The following is a 7,213-nucleotide window of genomic DNA, read 5'->3' on the forward strand; positions in this document are numbered from 1 at the left end:
TATATATATATATATATATATATATATATATATATATATATTTGATATTCATATATATGGTGTATATATATATGTGTGTATATATACACAAATATATATATATACACATACACATACACACACACACACATACATATACATGTGTATCTGTCTGTGTCTGTGTGTCTGTCTGTGTTAGTGTATGTATGCATGAATGAGATTTTATGCTTAAAGTACGAAAGCTCAGAGAAGACACAAATTATACGCATATACAAATAGATGTTGATGATGGATGAGGCGTAAGATAGAAGACGGTGCGGTGCGCCTCATCTTCCCAGTTACTCTCATCCTACCACCACCACCACTGCCACCACCACCACCACCACCACCACCGTCACCACCATCACCACCACCACCGCCACCACCACTATTACAGTTGTCAACATCTTTTGTGATAAGAACGTATCCTATCGTGATATTACAAATTTATTTCTCTATATAAGTGCTCGGCGTATTCATTATACTCACCTACATTTACAAAGTAATATCGAGTTATATCATTCGTTATGGTTCCCTCTTTTCTAACGAACGCACATACACATGCACACACGCGCGCGTGCATTGAAGCGTGGAATAAACTACCCGCATCAGTTGTTAGCTGTCGAGACACTACATCCTCCAAAACTTCCATGCTTCCTGAAATCCGCCAACAGCACACCTGATGGCCTTTTTCTTTCTTATTTCTTTTCTTAGTTATAGTGTACCTGAGCACTGTAGCACTGTATACAGCAATTTCTTTCATATATCGTATTTCATATCATACATGTGTACATTATATGCATATTTACGTGCTATATACATACATACATTACATACATACATACATACATACATAATACATATATATTATATAGATATATAGATATATATATATAATATATATAAATAAAGGTAATCCAAACAAGAAAGCACAAAAAAAACAACAACGCGGGAGACCGTGGAACAAATATAGTATTATTGGACGCTCAGGAAAGAAGGAAGAAGGAGGGTTAACGTTTCGAGCGGAGCTCTTCGTCGGAAAGATCCAGAGAAGGGAAGACAGAGGAAAAAGAATCGCCAACGGTACACACGCGGTCACATTTTGAAAAAAAAAAATATTATTCGGCAAATGCCACATAGAGGAAGCTCTCAGTAATAACAGTGTAGCAAAACCGCGGTGCCCCAGCATGGCCGCAGCTCTGAGTTGAAACTGATAATACTATATTTGTGTATATATATATGTGTGTATATATACACAAATAATATATATAAAACATACACATACCACACACCCACATACATATACATGTGTATCTGTCTGTGCTGTGTGGTCTGTCTGTGTTAGTGTATGTATGCATGAATGAGATTTTATGCTAAAGTACGAAAGCTCAGAGAAGACACAAATTATACGCATATCCAAATAGATGTTGATGATGGATGAGGCGTAAGATAGAAGACGGTGCGGTGCGCCTCATCTTCCCAGTTACTCTCATCCAACCACCACACCACTGCCACCACCACCACCACCACCACCCCGCCACCACCACCACCACCACCACCGGCCACACCACTATTACAGTTGTCAACATCTTTTGTGATAAAACGTATCCTATCGTGATATTACAAATTTATTTCTTATATAAGTGCTCGGCGTCTTCATTATACTCACCTACATTTACAAAGTAATATCGAGTTATATCATTCGTTATGGTTCCCTCTTTTCTAACGAACGCACATACCATGACACACACGCGCGCGGGCATTGAAGCGTGGAATAACTAAGACCCGCATCAGTTTTTAGCTGTCGAGACACTACATCCTCCAAAACTTCCATGCTTCCTGAAATCCGCCAACAGCACACCTGATGGCCTTTTTCTTTCTTATTTCTTTCTTTTCTTAGTTATAGTGTACCTGAGCACTGTAGACACTGTATACAGCAATTCTTTCATATATCGTATTTCATATCATACATGTGTACATTATATGCATATTTACGTGCTATATACATAACATACATAACATACATACATATATTTATATATATAGATATATTATATATATATATAATAAAGGTAATCCAAACAAGAAAGCACCAAAAAAAAACAACACGCGAGGACGTGGAACAAATATAGTATTATTGGACGCTCAGGAAAGAAGGAAGAAGGAGGTTTAACGTTCGAGCGGAGCTCTTCGTCGGAAAGATCCAGAGAAGGGAAGACAGAGGAAAAAGAAGAATCGCCAACGGTACACACGCGGTCACATTTTGAAAAAAAAAAAAATATTATTCGGCAAATGCCACATAGAGGAAGCTCTCAGTAATAACAGTGTAGCAAAACCGCGGTGCCCCAGCATGGCCGCAGCTCTGAGTTGAAACTGATAATACATATATGTGTATATATATATATATTATTTTATTCTTTTCTTTTATTTGTTTGTTTGTTTCAGTCATTTGACTGCGGCCATGCTTGAGCACGGCCTTTAGTCAAGCAAATCAACTTCAAGGACTGTAAGTCCTAGTACTTATTTGTAAGCCTAGTACTTATTCTATCGGTCTCTTTTGCCGAGCCGCTAAGTTATGGGGACGTAAACACACCAACATCGGTTGTCAAGCGACGGTGGCGGGACAAACACAGACACACAAATATATATATATATATATATATATATAATATATATATATATATATATATAGGCGCAGGATGGCTGTATGGTAAGTAGCTTGCTAACCAACCACATGGTCCCGGGTTCATCCCACTGCGTGGCATCTTGGGCAAGTGTCCTCTGCTATAGTCTTGGGCCGACCAAAGCCTTGTGAGTGGATTTGGTAGACGGAAACTGAAAGAAGCCTGTCGTATATATGTATATATATATATATATATATATATATGTGTGTGTGTGGTGTGTGTGTGTATATATGTTTGTGTGTCTGTGTTTGTTCCTCTAGCATTGTTTGACAACTGATGCTGGTGTGTTTTTCGTCCCCGTCACTTAGCAAAAGTACTGGGCTTACAAAGAATAAGTCCCGGGGTCGATTTGCTCGACTAAAGGCGGTGCTCCAGCATGGCCGCAGTCAAATGACTGAAACAAGTAAAAGAAAGAAATATATATATATATATATATATTATATATATATTGCATCTACTTAAATATTACATTTATACCTACGTACACATATATGTATGTATGTGATGATTAAGTAGATGCCTAGTTAAAAATTAAACTGGAAGAACCACAATTTAAGTACAGCACTCAATAACATAGAGATTAAATATACGTTTCTTCAGATGATGGCACTTAAAAGACTGGTTGAATTTCTTTTGCGTTCTGAAACTCGAAACAAATACGGCTAAGCTCATGAGTGCTGTTAGCTGTGTAAGTGCATGAGTGCATGTGTCCTATGTGAGTATTTGTGAGTGTGTGTGTTTTGTTATGCATGGGAGTTGAAAGAATAAGCAGATTTCAGTAGAAGCTTCGATAGAGCTTTATTAACCGAGCTAAATCTGTGCTTCCAAATAACACGGTTCTGGGATCATTCCCATTGTGTGGTACCTTGAGAAAGTGTCTTCTGCTATATATAACCTCGAACCGACCAAAGCCTAGCGCGTGGATTTGCTTGATGGAAACTAAAAGAAGCCCGACGTATACATATGTGCATATGTGTGTGTGTGTGTTTGTGTCTGTGTTTTTCTCCCATCTCCACTTGACAACCGGCGTTGGTGTGTTTATGTCCCTGTAACTTAAGCGGTTTGTCAAAAGAAACCTACAGAATAAATATTAGGTTTAAAAAGTAAGAACTGGGGTCATTCATTCAATTAAGAGTTCTTCAATGCTTTGCTCCAGCATGGCCGCAGTCTAATTACTGAAATAAGAGAAAGTAAAAGAAAAGCATTAGATAAAACCTTGTAACTCATGTGCAGCTGAAACCTACGAATTTTCTTTTCTTTTCTTAAAATGAATACTTCGAAAGAATCTTAGCATGCCTGGTGTATAACATGCAATTTTTTTCACCATGATACAGCAAAAGAGCAAACATTAGTCTAAATACCACATGAATACTTATCACTAAATTTAAAATCTCCAAAGCGTAGCTGTGTGGTAAGTAGCTTCCTTACCAACCACATGGTTTCGGGTTCAGTCCCACTTCGTGGCACTTTGGGCAAGTGTCTTCTGTTATAGCCTCAGGCCGACCAAAGCCTTGTGAGTGGATTTGATAGACGGAAACTGAAAGAAGCTCGTCGTATATATGTATATATGTATGTATGTGTGTGTATATGTTTGTGTGTCTGTGTTAGTCCCTCCAACATTGCTTGACAACCAAAGCTGGTGTGTTTACATCCCTATAACTTAGCAGTTCAGCAAAAGAGACTGAGAGAATAAGTACTAGGCTTACAAAGAATAAGTCCTGGGGTTGATTTTCTTGACTAAAAGCGGTGCTCCAGCATGGCCACAGTCAAATGACTGAAATAAGTAAAAGAGTAAAAGAATATAACAGGATTTCAAAAGCAATGTTACAGGAATCTCATCCATTACAGGAATAACGCGTTCTTGAAAATAAAAACACTTGTTGTAACGCGAAATCTCGTTGGTCGAAATTAATTTTCCCATTGATTTTCATGTTATGAATTCATAATGCTTTCTGACGAACGGTTACTGAAGAGAAAAAGAAAAGGAAAGAAAAGCAACAAAATAAAAGTAAAAGCAACAGGACCACTTGTGAGCATGATAATAATAATAATAATAATAATAATAATAATAATAATAATGATAATAATAATAATAATAATAATAATGATAATAATAATAATAATAATAATAATAATAATAATAATGATAATAATAATGATAATAATGATAATAATAATGATAATAATAATAATAATGATAATAATAATAATAATGATAATAATAATAATGATAATAATAATGATAATAATGATAATAATAATGATAATAATAATAATAATGATAATAATAATAATAATGATAATAATAATAATGATAATAATAATGATAATAATGATAATAATAATGATAATAATAATAATAATGATAATAATAATAATAATGATAATAATAATAATGATAATAATAATGATAATAATGATAATAATAATGATAATAATAATAATAATGATAATAATAATAATAATGATAATAATAATAATGATAATAATGATAATAATGATAATAATAATGATAATAATAATAATAATGATAATATAATAATAATGATAATAATAATAATGATAATAATAATGATAATAATGATAATAATATGATAATAATAATGATAATAATAATAATGATAATAATAATAATAATGATATAATAATGATAATATAATGATAATAATAATAATGATAATAATAATGATAATAATGATAATAATAATAATAATAATAATAATAATGATAATAATAATGATAATAATAATAATAATAATAATAATAATGATAATAATAATGATAATAATAAATAATAATAATAATAATAATGATAATAATAATGATAATAATAATGATAATAATAATAATGATAATTAATAATGATAATAATGATAATAATAATATAATGATAATAATGATAATAATAATAATAATAATAATAATAATAATAATAATAATAATGATAATAATAATGATAATAATGATAATAATGATAATAATAATGATAATAATAATAATGATAATAATAATGATAATAATGATAATAATAATAATAATAATAATAATAATGATAATAATAATGATAATAATAATGATAATAATGATAATAATAATGATAATAATAATAATGATAATAATAATGAATAATGATAATAATAATAATAATAATAATAATAATGAATAATAATGATAATAATAATGATAATAATAATGATAATAATGATAATAATAATGAATAATAATAATGATAATAATAATAATGATAATAATAATGATAATAATAATGATAATAATGATAATAATAATGATAATAATAATAATGATAATAATAATGATAATAATGATAATAATAATAATAATAATAATAATAATGTAATAATAATGATAATAATAATAATAATAATAATAATAATGATATAATAATGATAATAATAATATAATAATAATAATAATGATAATAATAATGATAATAATAATGATAATAATAATAATGATAATAATAATGATAATAATGATAAAATAATAATATGATAATAATGATAATAATAATAATATAATAATAATAATAATAATAATAATGATAATAATAATGATAATAATGATAATAATGATAATAATAATAATAATGATAATAATGATAATAATAATAATAATAATAATAATAATGATAATAATGATAATAATGATAATAATAATAATAATAATAATAATAATAATAATAATAATGATAATAATAATTTCTAATTTATACTGCATACACAGTATAATATGCATATATAAAAGCATTTGAAGAGAAATACCTCAGGGTTAGCACTCATAGAGAAATAATTGTAATATCATGATAGGATACGTTCTTATCACAAAAGATGTTGACAACTGTAATAGTGGTGGTGGTGGTGGTGGTGGTGGTTGTGGTAGGATGAGAGTTACTGGGAAGATGAGGGGCACTATCTTCTATCTTATAGCTCATCCATCATTAACATCTATTTAAAGGAATAAAGAACTTATCCAGAATTGATTGACGTTTATGATGCATCATCTCTTTGTGCTAGTCTGTGTAGGAACGGAGCTCATTGTAAACTCATTTTGTAATTTTTATGTTACATTCATGGTTAAGGCTGTCATCGGGAAAGAAGCCTGTTTCCCAGCTACATGGTTCCGGGTTCAGTCCCACTGCGTGCCACCTTGAGTAAGTGACTTCTACTATAGCCTTGGGTCGACCAAAGCCTTGTGAGTGGATATGGTAGAGGGAAACTGAAAGAAGCCCATCGTATACCCGTTTAATACAATGATTGCATTGTAATTAAAAACATTTATGTATTAAGAATTTGGGTACTTTAGCAACAGTATATTGGATAAATACTATCCCTTAGTGGGTTACAGCCATAACCCCTAACTTACTTTATATATATATATATATATATATATATATATGTATGGGTGTATACATTTATGTGTGCCTTTGTGTCTGTGTTTGTCCTCCACCACCGCTTGACAACCTGCACTGGTGTGTTTATGTCCCCGTAACT

Source organism: Octopus sinensis, linkage group LG2 (assembly GCF_006345805.1).
Source record: "Octopus sinensis linkage group LG2, ASM634580v1, whole genome shotgun sequence".
Classification (NCBI taxonomy): domain Eukaryota; kingdom Metazoa; phylum Mollusca; class Cephalopoda; order Octopoda; family Octopodidae; genus Octopus; species Octopus sinensis.